Genomic DNA, 24,842 nt, shown 5'->3' with positions numbered 1-24,842 from the left:
ATTGACAAAACCCATTTGGCTAATTGGATCAGGGAGTGCTCTCATTGTCTCTTCATGCAACTGTTCTTCAGAATGCAAATGTGCAGCCATGTTTTCAGCCACTGTTCTGTGGTCTTTTTAAACAAGTTATTTCAATGTCCAATAAATGTTTAAATAATAATGTTCCATATGATGAAATTAATATGTCTCATTTTGGCAGATGTGATTTCCGGCAGTGCATTCCAGATCCTAAACACTCACGACGGAAAATGTTTTTCTTCCTGTCGCTGTTGCTTCTTTTGCCAATCACCTTAAATTGGTGTTCTTTGGTTCTGGATTCTTCGACCAATGGGAACAGTTTCTCCCTATTTACTCTGTCTAGACCCCTCATGATTTTGAACACTTCTATCAAATCTCCTCTCAACCTTCTCCTCCAAGGAGAACAGCCCCAGCTTCTCCAATCTATCTACGTAACTGAAGTTCCTCATCCCTAGAACCCTTCTTGTGAAACTTTTCTGCACATTCTCTAATGTGTGGTGGCCAGAGCCGAACGTAATACTCTAGTGTTCATTATAACTTCCTTGTTTTTGTACTCTATGCCCATACTTATAAAGCCCAGGATCCCATATGTTTTATTCACCACTTTCTCAACCTGCCTTGCTACCTTCAATAATTTGTGCACATATACCCCCAGGTCCCTCTGCTCCCCCTTTAGAATTGTATCCTTTATTTTATATTTCCTCTCTTCATTCTTCCTACCAAAATGAATCTCTGCATTTAATGCTTCTCTGCATTAAATTTCATCTGTCATTTGTCTGCCCATTCCACCAGCTTGTCTATGTCCTCTTGAAGTCTATCAGTATCCCCCTCATAGTTCACAATACTTCCAAATGTTGTGTCATCTGCAAATTTTGAAATTGTACTCTGTACACCCAAGTCTAGGTCATTAATATGTATCAGGAAAAGCAGGGTTCCTAACACTGACCCTGGGGAACCCCAATGTATACCTCCATCCAGACCAAAAAACAGCTGTTCACCGCTCCTCTCTGTTTCCTGTCACTCAGTCAACTTCTTATGCATGCAGCTACTGTCCCTTTTATTCCAAGGGCTCTAACTTTGCCAACAAGCCTTTTATGTGGCACTTCATTCACTAGGAAGCACTTCGGGGCATTTTTCTACTTTAAAGGTAATACATAGGTATGAATTGGTTTTGTAAATATAATTTAAAATATTAAATAGATATGTTATATAATAATGACAGAATGTATGGGGCAATTTTACCCTAGCATGGGATCAGGTGGAATGCTGATTTTACATCCTGCCCACTATTACTTGATTTCAATGGAGAGTGAAATTGGGCAAGGTGTGAAACCAACATTGCACCCAATCCCGTCAGTTTCCTATTCCTGGCAGGAATAGGTTAAAATTCCCCCTATGCCTTTAAAGGAGGGACTAAATTATGCGTGTTGGTGGAATTATACTCGCCTTTAATCCCACATTCCCTCAAGATCTTGTAGCTCCATCTCCAATGGCATGGAGATTGACTTGTTCATACATGTGGGGTGGGGGGAATATGCATGGATTTTTTTGTTCATTATCCAAAAAATCATCTGCTATACACTCTCTAATGCATACTTAGGTCAATTGTACATTTCAAAAGAAAATTTCGCATTCATTTTTATTCAATAAAATGTATTGTCAAATAAATAAGTTTAATAAATGGGAGCTCGAGTCTCCACACTCATTCTTGCCATGAGAGATGCTCATCAGATAATTGTCTCTGATCAGTAGGTTGTAGGTCGAATCACCAATTCACTATTATTCAATATTTTAGTTTACATTTACCATGAGTTACACATATAACCTAGGCTGATACTCTAGTACAGCACTGTCAGAGATGAAAGAATGAAAGACTTGCATTTATATAGCACCTTTCACCACCACTGGATGTGCCAAAGCACTTTACAGTCAATAAAGTACTTTTGAAGTGTAGTTAGTCACTGTTACAACAAGGGTAACATCATTCGGATGAAATGTTAAACCAAACTCCTGTGCCCTCTTGGATAGATGTAAAAGATCCCATGGCACTATTCTATGTTATATGTTCCTATGTCCTCACCGGTGTCCTGGGGCCAATTTTTATCCCTCAACCAACATCAGTGAAACATTAAAATAAAAGCAATATACTGCAGATGCTAGAAATCTGAAATTAAAGCAAGAAATGCTGGAAATATTCAACAGGTCTGGCAGCATCTGTGGAGAGAGAAGCAGAGTTAACATTTCAGGTCAGTGACCCTTCATCAGTGAAACATGATCTGGTCCTTATCACATTGCTGTCTGTGGCAGCTTGCTGTGTGTAAATTGGCCATGTTCTGTGTAGTACAACAGTTTCTACACTTCGAAAGTAATTCATTGGCTGTAAAGGGCTTTGGGACGTCCACAGGTCATGAATGACGCTGTAGAAATTAATGTAGGAAATGCAGCAGCCAATTTGTGCACAGAAAACTCCCACAAACATAAATGCGATAAAGACCAGATAATGTGTTAGTGATGTCAGTTGAGGGATAAATATTGGCCACGACACTGAGGTGAACGCCACCTACTCTTCTTCAAATGGCACAGTGGCGCAGTCGTTAGCACCGCAGCCTCACAGCTCCAGTGACCCTGGTTCAATTCTGGGTACTGCCTGTGCAGAGTTTGCAAGTTCTCCCTGTGACTGCGTGGGTTTTCGCCGGGTGCTCCGGTTTCCTCCCACAGCCAAAGACTTGCAGGTGATAGGTAAATTGGCCATTGTAAATTGCCCCTAGTGTAGGTAGGTGGTAGGGAATATGGGATCACTGTAGGGTTAGTATATATGGGTGGTTGTTGGTCAGCACAGACTCGGTGGGCCGAAGGGCCTGTTTCAGTGCTGTATCTCTAAATAAATAAAAAATAGTGCCATGCTATGTGTTTGCTCCACTTGAGTCCTAAGTGTTAGAGAAGCAGAGCTGAACTACAACTCCCAGAATGCCATGGCACCGACACGCAGGACGCGCTGACGTCACAGAGGAGGCGGTTATGAGTGGCGGCGTGTTGACGTTGGCTTGTCATTCTGCTCGAGCTGCTGCCTGGAAACGGAGGCCGGACGGAGCCTGAGGGTGAAGGTAATGGGAAAGCCGGTGGGGTAAAGGCCTCCTCCCTGCCTTGTTATTTGTCACTGTGTGGCGGTGTGAAAAGCCCGGCCCTGGGTGGGGGTGGGGAGACATCAGCATCCTGGGGACGGGGGAAGAGTGAGGGGCAGTACTTGGAGTACCTGGGGGCCAGGGGTGAGGGTCAGTATTTGGAGTACCTGTGGGCCGGGATGAGGGGCAGTACTTGGAGTACCTGTGGGCCGGGATGAGGGGCAGTACTTGGAGTACCTGTGGGCCGGGATGAGGGGCAGTACTTGGAGTACCTGGGGGCCAGGGGTGAGGGTCAGTATTTGGAGTACCTGTGGGCCGGGATGAGGGGCAGTACTTGGAGTACCTGTGGGCCGGGATGAGGGGCAGTACTTGGAGTACCTGGGGGCCAGGGGTGAGGGTCAGTATTTGGAGTACCTGTGGGCCGGGATGAGGGGCAGTACTTGGAGTACCTGTGGGCCGGGATGAGGGGCAGTACTTGGAGTACCTGGGGGCCAGGGGTGAGGGTCAGTATTTGGAGTACCTGTGGGCCGGGATGAGGGGCAGTACTTGGAGTACCTGTGGGCCGGGATGAGGGGCAGTACTTGGAGTATGTGTGTTCCAGGGGTGAGGGGCAGTATGTAGGGGCCAGGGGGTGAGGGGCAGTACTTGGAACACCTGAGGGTCAGGGGTGGGGGCAGTACTCGAGCACCTTGAGGATAGGGTGAGGGCAGTGCTTGAAGCACCCTGGCCAGGTGGTGTTTGTTGTCTGGGGCTTCCTTGGGGATGGGGATTTCAGAGTCTGAGGCAGCCAATGGGCAGTCTGGATGGGGGTCAGAGTATTGCATGGGATGTACTAGGGCAACTTCTTTGGGAGAGAAGGAGTGCATGGGACTTTTGTTTGAGGATGGAAGAATATCTGGGACAGGCTTGGACCAGCAGTACCTTTGACCACAATTAGGGATTCTAAATCTTGGCAACCCACACCTAAACATTCTAGAACTCTTTAAGTGGGAAGTAGTTGCTCTTTGCAGATTGAAAATGGAAACCCTACAGTGTGTATCCTGTATGATTGGCATGATCAGTCCCTGGGATTGGTCAGCGTAGTGCAGCCTGGGTTGCTGGTGGATGGTGATAAGACAGCTCAGGGGAATTGCCCCTTTTTGGTGTCAGATTAAAGATCAACTAGGTTTGCAATATAAGAATTGGGGAAACTTGTTTTTTATGAGAGTGTCATGTTTGTCATTGAAATCAAAAATACTGAATGTAGCCCTGTCAGCATCTGCAAAGAAATGTTGATGTTTTATACAGAGACTACATCAGAACTTGACTAAGGAGCTCTATCTGGGGAAAAAAATCCACCTTTTCCCTACAGTTTCAAATGGACCTGCTGTATTTCCAGCGGTTTCTTTTTTTCATATAGAGCCTTTACAGGATTTTGTACTTTTTAACCTTAATTGTTGTCATTTGGCTTTCAGTTAAGTGTAATGTGTGTGTGAGATTGTGAAAATACTCCCAGCAGTATGATAGATTTTATCTTTGCACACTTGAGTTGTGTCTGAAGAGAGCAATTTATTACAGTGAAGTACCGGTGAGAACAATTTGAGCGATTTATGTTAAGAATATCGTACAATGAGTGTACTGGCAGACTTTAAAGCTTATTAGTATTAAGTGGGGTGCCAATGTGTTCAATGCGGGCAGCCATAAAGACAGGGCTAAATTGTGGCGAGTCGAAGAGACTTAGTAGTTGGCAGGAAAAAAGACAGAGGCGCAAGGGGAGAGCCAACTGTGCAACAGCCCCAACAAACAAATTTCTCTGCAGCACCTGTGGAAGAGCCTGTCACTCCAAAATTGGCCTTTATAGCCACTCCAGGCGCTGCTTCACAAACCACTGACCACCTCCAGGCGCGTATCCATTGTCTCTCGAGATAAGGAGGCCCAAAAGAAAAAAAGAAAAAAGAATGTGTTCTAAGCATAGTAACAAGAACGAGATTGTGGTCCTGATCTCTCTCTCATATACTGCATCAAAATAAGTGGTTAAAGTGTAATGTTTTTGTGATGAAGCTTTTTTCCCTCGTTCTCTTGATCAATATATAAAGCAATGGCGAATTGTGTCCGTCACATTACTTGATTCTGACCTTTCTAACACCTGTTCTTCAAGATGTTTGCAGTTATTTTTTGAAACAAGCCAGTGACTTCAAGTAAAGTTTTTCAGCACTGAATAATGGGCAACTTTTCTCACCTCTGGGATTTTTTTTGTATTAAAGTGGAAGGATCTGGTCTCTTAATGACTGGTGTGACACGATTTGTTGCTGAAGGTCTGTTGAGGTAAATGATCCGGCCTCATAGAATCAGAAATTTACAGCACAGAAGGAGGCCATTCCGAGGCTAATTACTCAATTCTTAAAAGGGCAAATAGTTTATCATGGGATGAATTTGCACTGCATTATAACTAGCTAACTGTAGATTACATTTACACTGCAGTGTAGCTTACCTACTTCAGAATGCATTTATACACAACTGTAACTTGCCTATCTCAGGATGCATTCATGTAGCAAATGTAACTGGCTTATAGTCGGGGGCATTTAAACTTCAACTGCAGGATCGGTTGGAATCAAATTAGGGTAAGAATTGTGCTACGCAAGCAATTAAGCAGAAATCATTCTGCATGTATGTTAGATTTGTAGTACAGATGCACCCTTAGTTTATTCTGCAATATGTGCACGTATATTTTAGATGAGGAAAGATGGGAGGAGGCTCGAATGGAGCATAAACGCCAGCATGAATTGGTTGGGCCAAATGGCCTCTTTCTGTGTCATATATCCTATATAATCCTATGTATGTAATTGTTTCCATCATCAACCATACAAATCCTGGATTTGTTATGTTTGTTTTTTTTAATTCATTCATGGGATGTGAGCATCTCTGGCAAGGCCAGCATTTGTTGGCCATCCAGAATTGCCCTTGAGAAGGTGGTGGTGAACCACTGCTTTGAACTGTGGCAGTCTGTGTGGTGTAGATTAAAGGCCTGCTCGGGTCTGCAAACAAAAACCTGACTCGAGCCCGACAGGACCCCATCCAACCCGAGTCCTACCCAGCCCTTCCATTTTTTCCCCGCGCCCGACCGGACCATCAGTTACGTTACGTTTTTCCCTTTGTTATTGATCTGCCCAAGCTTAAAATAACTGTTTTTAAAAAAAACACCTTTCTAGTCAAAAAATTACATTAACAGTGGAGCCACTTATCTGTGATTGAGCGTGTCCGACCTGACCCGAGCCCGAATGCCGAATGCGGAAGTGCAATCCGACCCGAACCCGACACATGTCGTCGTGTCCCGTCAGGTAGCAGGCCTTTAGTGTAGGTACACCCGCAACGCTGTTTGAGGGAGTTCCAGAATTTTGACCCTGCGACAATGAAGGAATAGCAATATATTTCCAGGACAGAGTGGTGTGTGACTTGCAGGTAGTGGTGTTCCTGTGTTCCTGCTGCCCTGGTCTTTCTAGACAGTAGAGATCGTTGGTTTATGAGGTGCTGTCAAGGAAGCCTTGGCAAGTTGCTGCAGTGCATCTTGTAGTTCGTACACACTGCAACCACTGAGCGGTGGTGGATGGGGTGCCGATCAAGTGGGCTGTTTTGTCTTGGATGGTGTCGAGCTTCTTGAATGTTGGAGCTGCACTTGTGCAGCTGAGTGCAAGTATTCCATCACACTCCTGACTCTAGTTAGTGGAAAGGCTTTGAGTAGTCAGGAGTTTGTTTGGGGAACCAGCTTCATTATTTTTTGTTTCACAAACCTCTGCGTTTGGGAAGAAGGGAGTGCTTGAAAAGTTGTTCCATGTTCCAGTTATGGCCATTGATTTCAAATACTCAAACTGCTGGAATTTATATCACTAGTTTCATTTTTTTGCAAACAAAATAGGAGTAAAACACACACCAGGCATACACAGTCATGGAAATAATAGTGTTTAATCCTGAGACATGATCTTCATGTTGATTCACCTCGAGCTGAAATTTTCACCACATCTACCAAAACAGAGAAAAGAATATAGTTGGAATATCACTGAGCTATATTTAGAAATTATGCAACAGAAAGGTGAGTTGCTGTGAATTGACTACTGCACAGTGCATATCGTTTGGAAAAGTGCAGAGTATGTGTAATGACCCATCTTTTCTCATGGATTTGAATACAGTAATTCAGCACACTAAATGGAATGCCATTCTTGCTGATTTATGTGTGAATGCAAATTCCTTCTTTTCATGAGGTTAGAAGAAATTGGAAGGTTACAGAATTGGTGTAAGACTTTTTGATGCAACTGAATTGTTACATTATTTCAACCTCATACATTTCATACTAATTGATGTCCCATGACAGTGGTCATGCTGAGTTGGAGGATATGGTAAAAGTTTGAGAGAGATGTGGTAAGATGGTGAAATGAAGGGATATTTTGAGGGGCAGCTGAAAGGTACTGGGCAAATCCAGATAATCACAGATTCTTCTAAACTCCCATGGTCAATAAGGCAGTTGCAGCTGCTTGTAAATTTCAGGTTGCAGACATTAAATATAAAACTCTCATTTGAGGTTGTTTTGAAAGTGACTAATCTAAAGGTTGTCCCAGTGCTGCACAGTGCTTTCCCATTTACAGGTATGCTTGGACCAGACCCTTCCAAATCAATAGCTTAATGAAGCTCAGACCTTGCAATCTGAGAAAAATCATATATTCATAATGTCTGAAATATATTATACTCCTGTAGCCCTAGAAAGTGCCACGTCCATTAAGGAATTTTTCATGGTCCAGTTGTAGTGGGCCAGTCTCTAATGCAGAAATATCCAGCCTGTGGCAGATTTGCTGCTGTTACCTGGGCAGCATTGGAGCATATTTTTATATGAAATTTCAGAAAAATAAAACATTATTTCTATGTAGTTACTGTGCAGTTTTGTTACATGGTGCAAGAGAAAACAGCACATTCGAGAGATCTCACATATAATGTGTTGTTTCAAGGTCAAATTTGGTGATAGCTTCAAGTGGTTGGTTTGGGATCTTAAAGATTTGTGTAGTGTGAGTCTTGAAGGATTGGTTGTTTTCCTCTGTTGAGCTTGAGGTGATTGTTATCTCGCGGCCCCATTCCTAGTTGATGCTATATGTATGGCAGAAATTAGTTATGTTGATTCAATACATTATAGACCAGTATTTGTCTAGTTGCTGACCGTCTGATTCCTGAATATGACAGATTCATCTATCGGAACATGTAGTTTTACCTGCTTGAAAGCTCAGATGGTGAATGCGCTGTTCAGTGTTGAATTGAGTGATGGAAACCAGAAAGACCCCAACTACCTTCTCTAACTGTGCTGTTAGCTGCTCCGAATCTGGTTGGTATTAGGCAATTGGCCTCGGTGTCCTAACATGTAACTGGAAAAAGCAGCAAGGTTTCTGAGTTCTGATTACTATCCAGTGAGTCCTGTTTGAAATTGTTCAAGTGAGGACAGGACTAGGCTCAGCCTTGATGGTCCACAATTGCACAGCTTTGAAGCATTCACTGTTCACACATGTGGAATGGTTCAATTGAGGTACCAACATAGGTTGAGTCAGAATCTTATGGAATGGAGGGAGACATTTTTTTTTGAGTGGGAAGGGGACTGCAGGGAAAAAGTAACATGTAGTTCATGTTTGCCTATATTTTAACCTCTTATCATGTGCATTTTTCTTTTGAGCCTTTGGCACTTCGTAGGGATTCATTATCACAGCTTATTCACCTGTGCAGGTCCCTCACTCTGACATGCCAGCAGACAACTTTAATAAACGGATTTTAATAATATCATTGAAACATAAGATTCTGAGGGGGCTTGATGGGGTAGATGCTGAGAAGTTGTATACCCTGGCTGGAGAGTCTAGAACTAGGGGTCATAGTCTCAGGATACGGACTTGGTTGTTTAGCACTGAAATGAGAAATTTCTTCGTTAATAGAGTTGCGATTCTTTGAAATTCTGTATCCCAGAGGACTGTGGATGTGCAGTTGTTGAGTATATTCAAGGCTGAGATCGATAGATTTTGGACTTTAAGGGAATCAAGGGATATGGGATCAGGTGGGAAAGATCAGCCATGATTTTATGGAATAGCGGAGCAGGCCCAAGGGGGCATTTTGACCTACTCCTACTCCTGCTCTTTTCTTCTGGAAATGATGGAATACAGATGGTGTTCACATTCAGTTAAAACCTGTTGAGATCAGGCCTTTAACTTTCAGATTGTTTTGCCACCTCACTTACTATATTCCTCGCTTCTTGGTGAAAAGCAAATCTTTGCATGCAAACTTTTGAGTTGTTTTGAGTCTAGTAAACCTATTGAAAGTGCCATAGTGTCTCTCAAGTTTTTGCTCTTTGAGCTCTTCTCATCTGAAACTCGCCTCCTGCTGTATTGGCCTCATTCCCACTAAACTGCTGACTACCTAACATTTCTTAGAATCATAGAATCATAAAAAATTTAAGACACAGAAACAAGCCACTTGGCCCATTGTGCCTGTGATGGCCAAAAAACGATCCACCCATTCTAATCCCACCTTCTAGCATTTGGTCCGTAGCCCTGCAGCTTATGGCACTTGAGGTGCATATCCAGACTCCTTTTGAATGAGTTGAGGGTCTCTACCTCAACTACTCTTTCAGGTAGTGAGTTCCAGACCCTCACCACCCTCTGGGTGAAAAAGGTTTTCCTCATCTGCCCTCTAATTTTTCTACCACTCACTTTAAATCTATGCTCCCTCATCACTGACCGCTCTGCTAAGGTGAATAGACCCTTCACCTCCTCTATCCAGGCCCCTCAAAATTTTTTACATTTCAATCAGATCTCCCCTCGGCCTTCTCTGTTCCAAGGAGAACAATCCCAGCCTATCCAATCTTTCCTCATAGCTGCATTTTTCCAGTCCTGGCAACATCCTCGTAAATCTCCTCTACCCTCTCGAGTGCAATTACATCCTTTTTGTAATGAGGTGACCAGAACTGCACACAGTACTCAAGTTGTGGCCTGACCAATGAGTTATACAGTTCCAGCATAACCTCCTGGCTAATAAAGGAAAGGATTCCATATGCCTTCCTAACCACCTTAACGATCTGTCCTGCTACCTTCGGGGATCTGTGGACATTCACTCCAAGGTCTCTTACTTCTTCTACACCTCTCAGTATTTTCTCATTAATCGTGTATTCCTTTGCCTTGTTTGATCTCCCCAAATGCACCACCTCACACTTCTCCAGGTTGAATTCCATTTGAAACTTTTCTGCCAATCTGACCAGACCATCAGTATCTTCCTACAGCTATCCTCCTCGCTATCTACCACATGGCCAATCTTTGTGTCGCTCACAAACTTCTTGATCATGCCCCCCACATTTACGTCTAAATTGTTAAGATACACCACAAAAAGCAGGGGACCCAGTACTGAGCCCTGCGGAACACCACTGGAAACAGCCCTCCAGTCGCTAAAACACCCGTCACCAATTACCTTTTGTCTCCTGCCACTGAGCCAATTTTGTATCCACCTTGCTGCATTTCCTTGGGTTCCATGGGATTTTATTTTTTACCCAGTCTGCCATGTGGGACCTTGTCAAAAGCCTTGCTAAAATCCATGTAGACCACATCAACTGCACTACCCTCATCTATCTTCCTTGTTACTTCATTAGAAAATTCGTTCATGTTGGTCAAACAAGATCTTCCCTTAACAAATCCATGCTGACTATCCTTGGTTAACCTGTGCCTTTCTAAGTGACAGTTTATCTCTCAGAATAGATTCCAATTTGCCCACTACTGAAGTTAGACTGACCGGCCTGTAATTATTAAGTCTGTCCTTCGCTCCCTTTTTAAACAGAGGTACAATGGTAGCAATTCTCCAATCCTCCAGCACCACTCCTGTATCCAGTGAGGATTGGAAAATGATGGTCAGACCCTCTGCTATTTTCTTTCTCTCTTTTTTTTTACCAGCCGAGGATACATTTCATCTGGCCCTGGTGATTTATCAACTTTCAAGGATGCTAATCCCATCAATACTTCCTCTCTCCCTATGTTTATCACATCCAATACTTCACACTCTTCCTCCTTAACTACAATATCTCTATCGTCCCCATCTTTTGTGAAGACAGACACAAAGTATTCATTAAGAACAGTACCAATATCTTCCACTCCTACACATAGGTTACCTTTTTGGTCTTTTATGGGACCTCCTCTCTTCCTAGTTATCCTCTTACTCTTGATGTATTGATAAAACATCTTTGGGTTCACCTTTTGCTTGCCAATATTCTTTCAGGCCCTCTCTTTGCTTTCTTAATCTCCTTTTTGATTTCACCCCTCCACTTTGTATACACTCAGCTTTCAGTAGTATTGAGTTCTCTGTGTCGGACAAAAGCTTTCCTTTTCTGCCTTATCTTACCCTGTAGGCTCCTTGACATCCATCAGTCATAGAGTTATACAGCACAGAAACAAGCCCTTCGAACCATCGTGTCTGTGCCAGCCATCAACCACCTAAGTATTCCAATCCCTTTTTCCATCACTTGGCCCGTAGCCTTGTATGCTATGATGTTTCAAGTACTCATCTAAATACTTCTTAAATGTTGTGAGGGTTCCTGCCTCTACCACACCTTCAGGCAGTGCTTTCCAGATTCCAACCACCCTCCGGGTGAAAATTTTTTTCCTCTAAACCTCTTTCCCCTTTCCTTAAATCTAAGCCCCCTGGTTATTGACCTCTCCAATAAGGGAAAAAGTCTTTTCCTATCTAACCTATCAATGCCCCTCATAATTTTGAATACCTCAATCATGTCCCCCCTCAGCCTTCTCTGCTCTAAGGAAAACAACCCTAGCTTTTTCAGTCTCTCTTCATTGCTCAAATGCTGTAGCCCAGGCAACATCCTGGTGAATCTCCTTTTGCACTATGTCCAGGGCAATCACATCCTTCCTATAGTGTGGTGCCCAGAACTGTACACAGTACTCCAGCTGTGGCTTAACTAGTGTTTTATACAGCTCCATCATAACCTCCCTGCTCTTATATTCTATGTCTTGGCTAATCAAGGCAAGTATCCTATATGCCTTCCTAACCACCTTATCTACCTGTGCTGCTGCCTTCAGTGATCTATGGACAAGTACACCAAGGTCCCTCTGATCTTCTGTACTTCCTACGGCCCTACCATCCATTGTATATTCCCTTGTCTTGTTAGTCCTCCCAAAATGCATCACCTCACACTTATCGGGATTAAATTCCATTTGCCACTGCTCCACCCATCTTACTAGCCCATCTATGTCATCCTGTAATCTAAGGATTTCCTCCTCACTATTTACGACACCACCAATTTTCGTGTCATCTGTGAACGTACTTATCATACCTCCTATATTCACGTCTAAATCATTAATGTACACTACAAACAGCAAGGGTCCCAGCACCAATCCCTGTGGTACACCACTGGTCACAGGCTTCCACTCGCAAAACAACCCTCGACCATTACCCTCTGTTTCCTGCCGCTAAGCCAATTTTGGATCCAATTTGCCAAATTGCCCTGGATCCCATGGGTTCTTACCTTCTTAACCAATCTCCCATGTGGGACCTTATCAAAAGCCTTACTGAAGTCCATGTAGACTACGTCAACTGCTTTACCCTCATCTACACATCTAGTCACCTCCTCGAAAAATTCAATCGTTAGTTAGACACGATCTCCCCCTGACAAAGCTGTGCTGACTATCCCTGATTAATCCCTGCCTCTCCAAGTGGAGATTAATCCTGTCCCTCAGAATTTTTTCCAGTAGTTTCCCAATCACTGATGTTAGACTCACCGGCCTGTAATTACCTGGTCTATCCCTGTTACCCTTCTTGAATAATGCTACCACATTCTCAGTCCATTGGCACCTGTCCTGTGGCCAGAGAGGATCTGAAAATTTGTGTCCGAGGCCCTGCTATCTCTTCCCTTGCCTCACATAACAGCATGGGATACATCTCATCTGGGCCTGGGGATTTATCCACTTTTAAGCTTGCTAAAACATCTAATACTTCCTCCCTTTCAATGCTAATCTCTCTGTCTCTGTCTTCGGCCTTTTTGTCTCAAGAGACAATGGGTAAGAGCCTGGAGGTGGTTATATGTTAATAAAATGCTAATATGTTCAAGTATTTCGCAGTCTCCTCCCTGATCTCTACACCTACATCGTCCTTCTCTATAGTGAACACAGGTGAAAAGTAATCATTTAAAACCTCACCTATGTCCTCCAGCTCCACACACACATTGCCACTTTGGTCCCTAATGGGCCCTACTCTTTCCCTGGTTATCCTCTTGCCCTTTAATATATTTATAAAACACCTTAGGATTTTTCTTTATCTTGCCCGCCAGTGTTTTTTCATGTCCCCTCTTTGCTCTCCTAATTACTTTAAGTACCCCCCACACTTTCTATACTCCTCTAGTGCCTCTGCTGTTTTCAGCGCTCTGAATCTGCCATAAGCCTCTTTTTTTTCCTGATCCAATACTCTATATCCCTTGACATCCAGGGTTCCCTGGACTTGTTGGTCCTACCCATCACCTTAACGGATACATGTTGGTTCTGAACCCTCACTATTTCCTCTTTGACTCCCACTGATCTGATGTAGACTTTCCTACAAGTAGCTGCTCCCAGTCCACTTTGGCCAGATCCTGTTTTATCAGATTGAAATTAGTCTTCCCCCAATTCAGTACCTTTATTTCTGGCCCGTCTTTGTCCTTTTCCATAACTACCTTAAATCTTAGAGTTATGGTCACTATCCCCAAAATGCTCCCCCACTGATACTTCTACCACTCGTCCAGTTTGATTCCCTAGGATTGGGTCTGGTACTGCCACTTCTCTTGTACTTTCTACGTACTGGCTCAAAAAGCTCTCCTGTATGCATTTTAAGAATTCCGCCCCCTTGAAGCCTTTTGCACTAAGACTATCCCAGTTGATATTAGGTAAGTTGAAATCCCATGCTATTATTGTCCTATTATTTTTAAACCTCTTCTGAGATTTGCCGACATATCTGCTCCTCTGTCTCTCCCTGACCGTTTGGAGGCCTGTAGTACACGCTCAGCCAAGTGATTGCCCCCTTTATGTTTTTAAGTTCTACCCATATGGCCTCATTTGAGGAACTTTCTTAGATATCATCCCTCCTTACTTCAGTAATTGACTCCATGATCAACAGTGTAATGCCACCTCTTTTATTCCCTACCCTGTCACGCCTACAGATTCTATACCCTGGAATATTGAGTTGCCAGTCTTGCCCCTCCCTCAACCATGTCTGTGTGATAGTAATAATATCATCATCCCATGTGCTAATCAATGCCCTTAATTCATCTGTCTTACTAGTAAGACTCCTTGCAGTAAAATAAATTCAAACCAGCCTTGCATTTTTCACTTGTGCTTTAACAGGTCTATATTTGCTCTGCCTTCCAGAATGACTCAGTTTCTCTTCTATATTTGACTGTGCATCACCCCCTATTGTACCGCCACTCTGTATCCCATTCCCCTGCCAAATTAGTTTAACCACCAACCCCCCGCCCCCCACAGCACTAGCAAACCTTGCAGCAAAGATGTTGGTCCCATTCTGGTTCAGGTGCAAACCATCCAACTTGTACAGGTCCTACCTTTGCCAGAAACAGACCCAGTACTCCAGGAAACTAAAGCCCTCCCTCCTGCACCATCTCCTCAGCCACGCATTCATCTGCTCTATCCTCCTATTCCTATACTCACTAGCACGTGGCACCGGGAGTAATCCAGAGATTACAACCTTTGAGGTCCTGCTTTTTAATCTGCTACCTAGCTCCCTAAATTGTTGTTACAGGACCTCATCCCTCTTTCTACCTATGTCATTGGTACCAATGTGTACCACGACCTCTGACTGCTCACCCTCCCTCTTCAGAATGTCCTGCATCTGCTCCGTGACATCCTTGACCCAAGCACCAGGGAGGCAACATACCATCCTGGAGTCACGTTTGCAGCCACAGAAACGCCTACATGTACCCCTTACGATAGAATCCCCTATCACTATAGCGCTCCTACCCCTTTTCCTGCCCTGCTGTGCAGCAGAGCCATCTGTGGTGCCATGAACTTGGCTTTTGCTGCTTTCCCCTGGGAGACCACCCCCCCACCCCCCACAACAGTATCCAAAGCAGTATATCTGTTTGAGAGGGGGATGGCCACAGGGACTCCTGCACAACCTGCCTGTGCCTTCTACTCCGCCTGGTGGTCACCCATCCCTTTTCTGCCTGTGCAGCCATTACCTGCGGTGTGACCACCTCGCTAAACGTACTATCCATGACGTCCTCAGCATCGCGGATGCTCCACAGTGAATCTAACCGCAGCTCTAGAGTTGGCCGCCTCACCCTTTTTCTTGGGAGCATGTTTACCCTGAACGCCCTTGAATCTCCCCTTTGTATGTCTCCCACTGTTCTGACACTGATTTACCTTCAAGTAGGTGTTTCCAGTCCACTTTCGCTAACTCACTCCTCAGTTTAGTAAAATTGTCCTTGCCCCAGTTGAGAACTCTAACTCCTGTTCTATCTCTGTCCTTTTCCATAATTATGTTAAAACTGACTGAATTATGATCACTACCACCAAAATGCTCTCCCACTGCTACTCCTTCCACCTGCCCATCTTCATTTCCTAAAACTAAGCCTAAAACTGCGCCCTCTCTTGTTGGACTTGCTGCATACTGGGCAAAAAAGTTCTGAATGCACCTCAAGAATTCTGCTCCCTCAATTCCTTTCACACTAAAACTATCCCAGTTAATACTGGGGCAATTGAAATCCCTACTATTACTGTCCTATTGTTCTTGCATTTCTCAAATTTTCCTACATATCTGCTGTTCTATCTTATCTGACTGTTTGGGGGTCTATAGTACACTCACAGTGTGATTGCCCCTTTTTTGTTCCTTAGCTCAATCCATATGGCCTCATTTGATGAACCTTCCAACATATTATACCCCCTCACAGTTGTAATAGTTTCCTTGACCAAAATTGCCACACCCCCATCCTTTCTTATCGCCCTCTCTATCGCGTCTGAAAACCATGTAACCAGGAACGTTGAGCTGCCATTCCTGTCCCTCCTTTAGCCATGTTTCTGTAATATTCATGTGGCAGTATGATATCATGGCTATCTGTGCCCTCAGCTCATCTGCTTTATTTGCTATACTCCTTGCATTGAAATAGATACCCTTGAGCACTGTGAAACTTTTTTTATTTTCTAGCCTTCGTTTCTTCTGTCTTCCAGACTCGTCCATTAATTTTCCGTCTTCCATTTTAATTTCTGATTTTGTCCCTGCTGAGTCTACCCTCTGGTCTCCATCTCCCTGCCAAACTAGTTTAAACCCTCCCCAACAGCACTAGCAAAATGTCCCACAAGGAACTCAGTCCTGGCTCTGTTCAGGTGCAACCTGTCTGGCCTGTACAGGTCCCATCTCCCCCAGAGCCAGTTCCAATGTCCCAGGAATCTGAAGCTCTCCCTCCTGCACCATCTTTCCAGCCACGCAACCATCAGTCTTATCCTTCTATTTCTATACTCACTTGTGCATGGCATTGGGAGTAATCCAGAGATTACTACTTTTGAGGTTCTGCTTGCTAATTTCTTACCAAGCTCCCTTAATTCTGACTGTAAGACCATAATCCCTGTTTCTACCTATGTCGTTGGTTCTGATATGGACCACAACTGCTGGCTGTTTGCCATCCCCCACCTTTTCAGGATGCTCTGCAGCCACTAAATGACATCCTTGACCCTGGCACCAGGGAGGCCACGCACCATCCTGGATTCCAGTCTACGGCCACAGAAACACCTGTCTGTTCTCCTGTCTACTGAATCACATCACTGTGGCTCTTCCGGTCTTCTCTGTACCCCCCGTGCAGCTGAGCCACCTGTGGTGCCATGGATTTGGCTCTGGCTGCACTCCCCAAGTGAAGCATCATTTTCCTCATTTTTCAGAACTGAATACCTGTTGGAGAGTGATATGCATTTAAGTCCCCTGCAGTACCTGCCTGATTCTTTTTGACTGTCTGGTTGTCACCCATTCCCCCTCTTCCTGCATACTCTTAAGCTGTGGGGTGACCACATCTATAAACGTGCTTTCCACGTAGCTCTCATCCTCCTGTATACACTGCAGTGTCGCTAGCTGCTGCTCAAGTTCCTAAACCCGGAGCTGAAGCTGCTTCAATTGATGACACTTCCTGCACAAATGGTTCTCCAGGATACGGGAAGTATCCTGGAGTTCCCACATAGCACAGGAGGTGCACTTTCGAGGTTGAAGCAACCCTGCCATTCCTTTATTTGTTTGTTGACCCTTTGCTACTGCTTTTAAAAAAAAAACTTACCAATACTACAACAGCTTAGAATTATTGATAAAACTTCACAAGTACTGATAAATCCTGCTAAAATCAATACAGTTCACTAGTTAAAATAAGCATTACTGAAAAAAAAAGTTACTCACTTGTTCCTTATTAGGATGTGTGTGTAAATAGCTTAACAGTAGTGTACCAACCCAGCTATTTAGAGTTATGCCCTAATAGCAGTTACTCACCAACCAATCACCTTGCAACTTCCTGTGACGTCACTGCTCACTTTGTTTTCAAACTCCAGTGCGCCTGGACTCCTCTCCGCTGCTCTTCCAGAAGGTAAGTGCTGTAGGTTGTGATCCTTGGGCTCTATTTATCCACTTCTCGTTCAGCGTTCTTCCCGCAGGTCCGCTCCTCTCCACTGCTCTCCCAGAAGGTAAGTTTCTTGTTGACCTTCAAGCTACCTGACATTCGTAGAATCATAGATTTAGTACAGCACAGAAGGAGACCATTCAACCCATCAAGTCTGCGCAGCCCTTTCAAACAGCAGTTAGTCCTGCTTTTTCACCATATCCCTGCAATTTTCTTCTCCTTGAAGTACTTATCCAATTTCCTGTTGAAAGCTGCAATTGAATCTGTACCCACCACCCTACCCAGCAGTGCATTCCAAATCCTAACCACTCATTGCATAAAAACACTTTCTCTATGTCGCCTCCGGTTCTTTTGCCAATCTTGCCGTTTGGTTATTGACCCTTCAGCTACTGAAAACAGTTGTCTTTATTTACTCCATTTAAATCCTTCATGATTTTAGACACCTCTATCAAATATCCTCTTTGCCTTTTCTGCTCTAAGGAGAGCAGCCCAACTTCTCCATTGTAACTGGTTTCTTTTCCTCATACACTATTCCCTCCATTTCAAAACTACCATCAGGACCTCAAAAAAATGCCCTTGAACCCTCTGGTCTTTGAAAACTATTATCCCATCTCCAACCTCCCTTTCTAAAGCCCTTGGCCATGTGGTCGTCTTTCAAACCCATGCCAGATTTCTCGTACTGTCTTTTGAAATTCTCCAGTAAGGTCCCTTTGCCTCTTACAGCACTGAAACAGCCTTAATCAAGGTCGCAAACTGTACTCTTGCGGGGGGGTAGGAGAGGGCTGCAGGGGTCTGGGGTGGAGGGAGGGAGGGGAGGGTGCGCGGGAAAAGATTGTCAGCAAGGTCGATGGGACAGGTGCCAGGGACACTGCAGCCACAGACCAGACTAGACATTGGCCTCACCACCAACCACAGGCAGCTGGAGTTGGTGCTGGGAGAACCCAACAAGAAGACCTGCAGTCCCAGGAGGCTGGGTAAAAAAATTCACAGGAGAAAAAAAAGGAAACTCAAGAAAAAGGTGTACCACCAAGTCAAGGGAAAATCACCCAGAAGGTGATGGAAAAAAAAACAAACTATGTTCTCTGTGGCTGTGGTGCATTATACCTGCTCGTTATACTCAACTTCCTAACTAAATAAGAGGCTGGCCAAAAATATTGGAATAGCTAAGACTGGAGTAACAACTGCATGAACAAGGGTAAGTTAAGCGGAGGCAGGGATGGAGACAGACAAATGGAGAGGATATGGGGTCAGGAGATTGGCTGTAGTTCAAATAGGATGCTGAGATTGTGAATAATCGGTTCAACCTGTGACAGCAGGGAGAATGATGAATTGGTGAGAGAACAGAATTTATGCAGGGGCTGAAGACAATGGCTTCAGCCTTCCTTTTGTGTTTAATAGAGGACTGGATGTTGAGCAAACTGTCTGACAATACAGAGGTAGTGGAGGGATCGAGATGTGGCCCTGAGGCCCAGTTGGGTGTCATCAGCATAGATGTGGAGCCTGGCAGTATGTCTTTAGATAATGTAGTTGAGGAATACGAGGTAGACAAGGATAGATCCTTGAGGGACTTGAGAGGTAAGGGTGTGGGGGTGGGAAGAGAAGTTATTTTAGGAGATTCCCTGGCTACAACTGGATATTAAGTTGTTAAATAATTATGTTGTTAGGTAAGAATGGAAGCAGGCGTGGGTAATTCTGCTCGGCTGAATAATGGAGGATGATGGTATGGTTAACTGTGTAAAAGGCTGCAGTTGTAATATGCTTGTGGCTGCTTTCAAAAGGATGCTTTCCCTTCGTGGGGAGTCTAGAGCCAGGGGACACAGTCTCAGAATAAGGGACAGGCCATTTAGGACTGAGGTGAGGAGGAGTTTCTTCACTCAGAGGGCTGTGGAGGTTCATTCGTTGAGTATGTTCAAGACTGAAATCAATAGATTGCTACATATTAAAAACTTCAAGGGTTACGGGGATAGTGCAGGAAAATGGTGTTGAAGTAGAAGATCACCATGATCGCATTGAATGGCAGAGCGGGCCTGAAGGGCTGAATGGCCTACTCCTCCTATTTCTTATGTTCTTGTGTTCAGTTGCAGCACAATAATATAAATAGAGCACCTGAGTACTAGTAAAGTTTGAATTAATCGCAGAAATTATTCACAGTTCATTAGGCATGGAGTGGAACCACATCATTTAGAAACACCTAATATTTGAGTAAAGGTCAGAAGCTTGGAGGCTAGAATTGTAATGGTTTGTTTTGTATAGAGACAGAAAATACTGATCTTTTTTATCAATTCAAAGATACTTATAGAATCATAGAAAGTTTGTCTGCGTCGGCCGAAAAACGATCCACCCATTCTAATTCCACCTTCCAGCATTTGGTCCGTAGTCCTGCAGTTTACGTCACTTGAGGCGCATATACAGACTCTTTTTGAATGAGTTGAAGGTTTCTGCCTCAATTGCCCTTTCAGGCAGTGAGTTCCAGACCCCCACCACCCTCTGGGTGAAAAGGTTTTTCCTCATCTCCCCTCTAATTTTTCTACCAATTACTTTAAATCTATGCCCCCTAGTCACTGACCTCTCTGCTAAGGTGAATAAACCCTTCATCTCCACTCTATCCAGGCCCCTCAAAATTTTGTACATTTCAATCAGGTCTCTCCTCAGCCTTCTCTACTCCAAGGAGAACAACCCCAGCCTATCCAAAGAGTAAAAACAATGGTGAGCTAACATTTGTTTATGAAAGGTAATTATGTCTATCAAACTTGTGATTATTTGAAGATGTAGCAAAGTTGCTAGAGAATGGTTAATTGATATATAGAGGATGAGATCATAAAGTTGAATCACAAAGGAACTAGATAATAAATAAAACTACTCATTATATATGGCCCTCCAAGTCTTAAACTGTTGCTGTTTAAAACGTTAAATACTAATTGATCGCCTCTGACGCTGCTCACTGTAGGTCAGAGAATACAAAGCATGATCAGGAAAAAGCATTTTACCAAGTTACACACTGTATTATTCTTCTGCTGAAGCGTAGCTATGTGTAAACTGATTTAAGACCACACAGTATAATTGCTCTTCCTTCTTTTGGCTGATTAGAAGCTGATTGATCTTAGCATATCCTCAGGTTAATTAGAGGGCAGGCTGCCTTTCTTCTGCATTGTATGTGGAAGGAATTTGCATATGTGAAATCTGAATTGTGATAGAAGTGCCTCAAAGCATTGAAATACTTCAACTCCAGAGTCTTGAGCTCAGAGCCTCTTAATAGGTAATATCAAATTTGACATTCTGAAACATCTGAAGAGAAAGTCTCAATTTTAAAGCAGCCTCATGGAGATCTGTCCTGCTAAGTCCTCCCAACTGAAAGCAATCTTTTGGATGGCTTGAATGCGAAATCCAACCAGGCCTGGTTGGAATTGAGACAAATGGAGATTTTTGTCTGGATGTCAACCCGGTTATTTGAACACAACATAGCTGCTCAGTATGAGCTAAAGTTGAGTTCCAACTGGTAATGAGGTTTTAGTTGCATCTTGTGTTCTCTGGATGGTCTGAATGGATCGTATCTTTAGGGAAAACTGGATTCTGTGAACCTATAACCATAACACAGAATCATACAGATAATGGAGATGGTGTAAGCACGCATGGAATCACTTCTGAACTGCCACAAAATTTTCACCCTCTTGTAGAAACCGATGTCCTGAATTGGTTTTATTTTTATACCAGTGGGTATTGTCTGGATGAGATGGGTACCCATCACCTTTATAGAATTCCTCAGGCAATGTTGTTAGCACTTGAGTAAAATGTGGTGGAATGAAATTTACACACTACTTGTGGACCTCGCGTGGTATATTCCTGGTGAGTCAGAGGATGTGGTGGAAGCTTGTGAAAGGTAATGCAATAAGTGCACAGTGGCAATGTTTTCTGATTGGTTCAAACCCAATCTGGATATGTACATACTATTAGTGTTTTTAAATATACAGTTGGCAGGTACAAGCAGAAGAATCAAAAACAGCTGATAGAGCCGTGGGTGGGGAAAGACATGGTGGGGTTGGGGGTGGAGGCCATGTGTTTAGAATAACTTGGGTGGGTTGGATTGTGAAGGTCAGAAATGACGCCATGTTGGGGCTGGTTAGCATTAACTGCAGGTGTGCTGATGCAAGTTAAACCATGTGGCATCTGTTCTGGGACATTGTAGGTGTCACACTTTTGAAAGGTGTGATATGATGGCTGAGTGCCACACGTAGGCTGATTATAGGTGGAAAATGCTGGAAATACTCCAGGTCTGACAGCATTTGTAGAGAGAGAAACAGAGTTGACGTTTCAGGTCGATGACTTTCGTTTTGAGTATTACCAACATTTTTGTTTTTATTTGATTTTCAGCATCTGCAGTATTTTAGTAATTATAGATGTTGTGACCGAAATCATACCTGCCAAATGGAAACATATTATTTTCGCCATTTGGGACACTGCTTGAAACTTTTTTTAAAAAGTAGAACTGAACAGCTGAAAACATGGTTGCATATTTGCATTCTGAGAAGACAAGGACTAGTTGAGAGACTGTTGAATAGAGAGACAATGGGAGTGCTCCTTGATTCAATTAGCAAGATTGGTCTTGGCAATAGTGGTGATCAACACCCTTTGACTTTGTAGGAGTCAGACTCCACCCCTCACCGAGTATGTCTGAAAGACTTTGAAATCCAACAACCTTCCAAGAAGTTGCTGTTTCAAACAGAGGTCACATGACCTACCTGCTGGTAAAACTGGGACTTTTGAATTGTGCCTAACAGAAAGGAAACAGACTGCAATTCTGAATCTCAAGAGGAAGACATCACTCTCTGTCTCTCTCTCCAGCAAAGTCCCAGGAAACCTACGGTGGCAGCTTCTACACTTCAAGACTACAGATAAAGCCTCTCGTCGGCCTTCTGGTACCAGAGAAGCAAGCCTGGAATAGTGCACGTGGCTCCAGCAAGGACTCCAAGACCTTAACTTCAATTGAGGGCATTATACCAAGGACATTAAGACTCTTATCTATATTCCATTTATTACAAACTCTACTTCAACCCCCTAACTCTTTCTTCCCCTCTGTATCTATTTGTGTGTGTCCCTCTCGTATGTCTGTGAACGTGGATATGTCACATATTTTAGTAATTTTAACCGGGTTAGAGTGATGCTAATAAACTTGCATCTTTCTTGTTTAAACTCCAGAGAACCTGTCTGGTTCGTTTGCAATTGCAATTAGAGTGCAGTGAGCAAGGGCTCACTGAAGTGGTAAGTTAAAAGCACTGTGTTTTAAAAGATAAACCCTGTTACGGCCAAATCAGAGAAGGGGCAAGAGGGGATCCTGAGAACCCTTCCTCACCTGGTCGCATCAGTGTTCATTGGAACTGTGTAAAAACAGACATAATGCTGGATCTTGTTCTCCCAAACCTGCATTTGGGAGAGAATATTGATCTTTATAACACTGGAATGAATTACCAATAATTACATGCTTGTCACTGTTGCTACCAGTGGTGGAAGCAATTTTAAGGTGATCAATTAAATGTATCACGCAACCTTAAAGCGCCTTGTGTTAACAGTAGTATATTGGTGCTGATATGCTGAATACTGTCAAAAACATTGGAGAATGTTTCCAGTGTACCCTGAAGACTCAGTCTTTACCGCACACCGGTAGTTTTTCATGGGGGAAATAAAGCTTAATTAGCTGCTGCAGTCTTTTCAATCCAGACTTGTTTCTGAGGCTGCAGTAATCAGAAGATTAATTTTGTATCTGGCCAGGTATGGCTAATATTGGGTGCAGCTTGTGGCTAAATGAGATGCTATTAACTGCAGAGCTCATTTATCATTTGGGGTGAGATGGAGTCTCTTTATAGGGCCTTTAATAAAAGGTTCTTGACAGGCTTTTGCACTATTGATTGATGATCCAGGTAAGCTGAAGCGCAATGTATTTGGATCCCATTGTTGCTGTAAAAATTTGCCCTGCATAATTTGGAAGAAAAATGTCCAGAGTTGGAAATCCTAGCACAGAGCAGTACAAATACAGCAAGCAGCTTTATGGCTGTGGTCAGTTGATCATAGTCATTTGTTTGCAGATGTGGACTAGTGATGAAGCATCCCTCTTCAGATGAATGAGGGATAAATTGAAGTGAAAGTGAGTCTGGAATGTTTCTAAGCATCTGGGCAAAGAGTAGAATTTAGGCTTGCTTGCTTGATGCTTCAATGAGTGAATGTATCATGTGAAATGGCAGAGATAGCCTTGCTTTCAAATCCCTCCTTGGTCTCTCCACCACTATCTCTGTATCTTCCTTCATCCCACAACCCTTTGAGATCTCTGTGCTCCTCTAATTCTGGCCTTTTGCATATCCTCAGTTTTAATCGCTCCACTTTCAGCTGCCTGGGCCTTAAGGTGTGGAATTCCTTACCTAAACCCCCCTCATTCCTTATGTCTCTCCCCTGCTTTAAGACACTCATTAAAACCTGTCTCTTTGGCCAAACTTTTGGCCATCTGTCCTAATATCTCCTTATGTGGTTTTGTGTCAAATTTTCTTAGTAAAGCATTCCAAAGTGCTATGTTAAAGACACTGTATAATTACAAGTTGTTGTATACAAGACAATCCCAGATTCAATATCTTATAAGGGCAAGGGAGTTATTCCTAGTGTCTGCCCAATATTTCTCTCTCAATCAACATCACTAAAAACAGATTATCTGGTCATTATCACATTGCTGTTTATGGGAGGTGAGTTTCTTAATTACAATAATGATTGCATAGCAAAAATACATTTGCTGTAAAGTGCTTTGGAATGGCCTGAGGTTGTGAAAGGTGCTATATTAATGCAAGTCTTTCTTCATGGTCTCCGACTGAGCAGTGGTGTGGATGCAGAAATATAGCATCAATGGCCTGGAGGCAACTGAGTGGTGTGGAGAGAAACATTGACTTTCACCTCCAAAATGTTGCAGTTCTGTGTCTCTGCTTCATTCTGCTGAAACCCTAATCAGGTAGAAACATTGTAACAGGTCTTCTACTGCAACAGTTTGTTTAAGATTTATAAAACCTTTGTTGGAGGTAGAACTGAGGGTAAATTAACTTTAC

At 43.4% G+C, this 24,842-nt stretch overlaps 1 protein-coding gene across 8 annotated transcripts in view; it reads left to right on the top strand.

The window, feature by feature from the left end:
• Positions 1-3,074: 3,074 nt before the first annotated feature.
• r3hcc1l (R3H domain and coiled-coil containing 1-like) overlaps positions 3,075-24,842 on the top strand; it is a 181,443-nt gene continuing 159,675 nt past the window's right edge. For 4 of the 8 annotated variants that reach the window (XM_068053117.1, XM_068053112.1, XM_068053118.1 and 1 more), the window contains exon 1: positions 3,075-3,122. The gene's annotated coding sequence lies outside the window, so the exon portion shown is untranslated. The remainder of the gene's footprint in view (positions 3,123-24,842) is intronic. The other 4 variants (XM_068053115.1, XM_068053114.1, XM_068053113.1 and 1 more) reach the window with 3 other exon arrangements.

This window comes from Heterodontus francisci, chromosome 20, assembly GCF_036365525.1.
Source record: "Heterodontus francisci isolate sHetFra1 chromosome 20, sHetFra1.hap1, whole genome shotgun sequence".
NCBI classification, from domain to species: Eukaryota; Metazoa; Chordata; class Chondrichthyes; order Heterodontiformes; family Heterodontidae; genus Heterodontus; species Heterodontus francisci.
The sequence above is the reverse complement of the archived record's forward strand: the minus strand, read 5'-3'. Positions and strand labels throughout refer to the sequence as shown.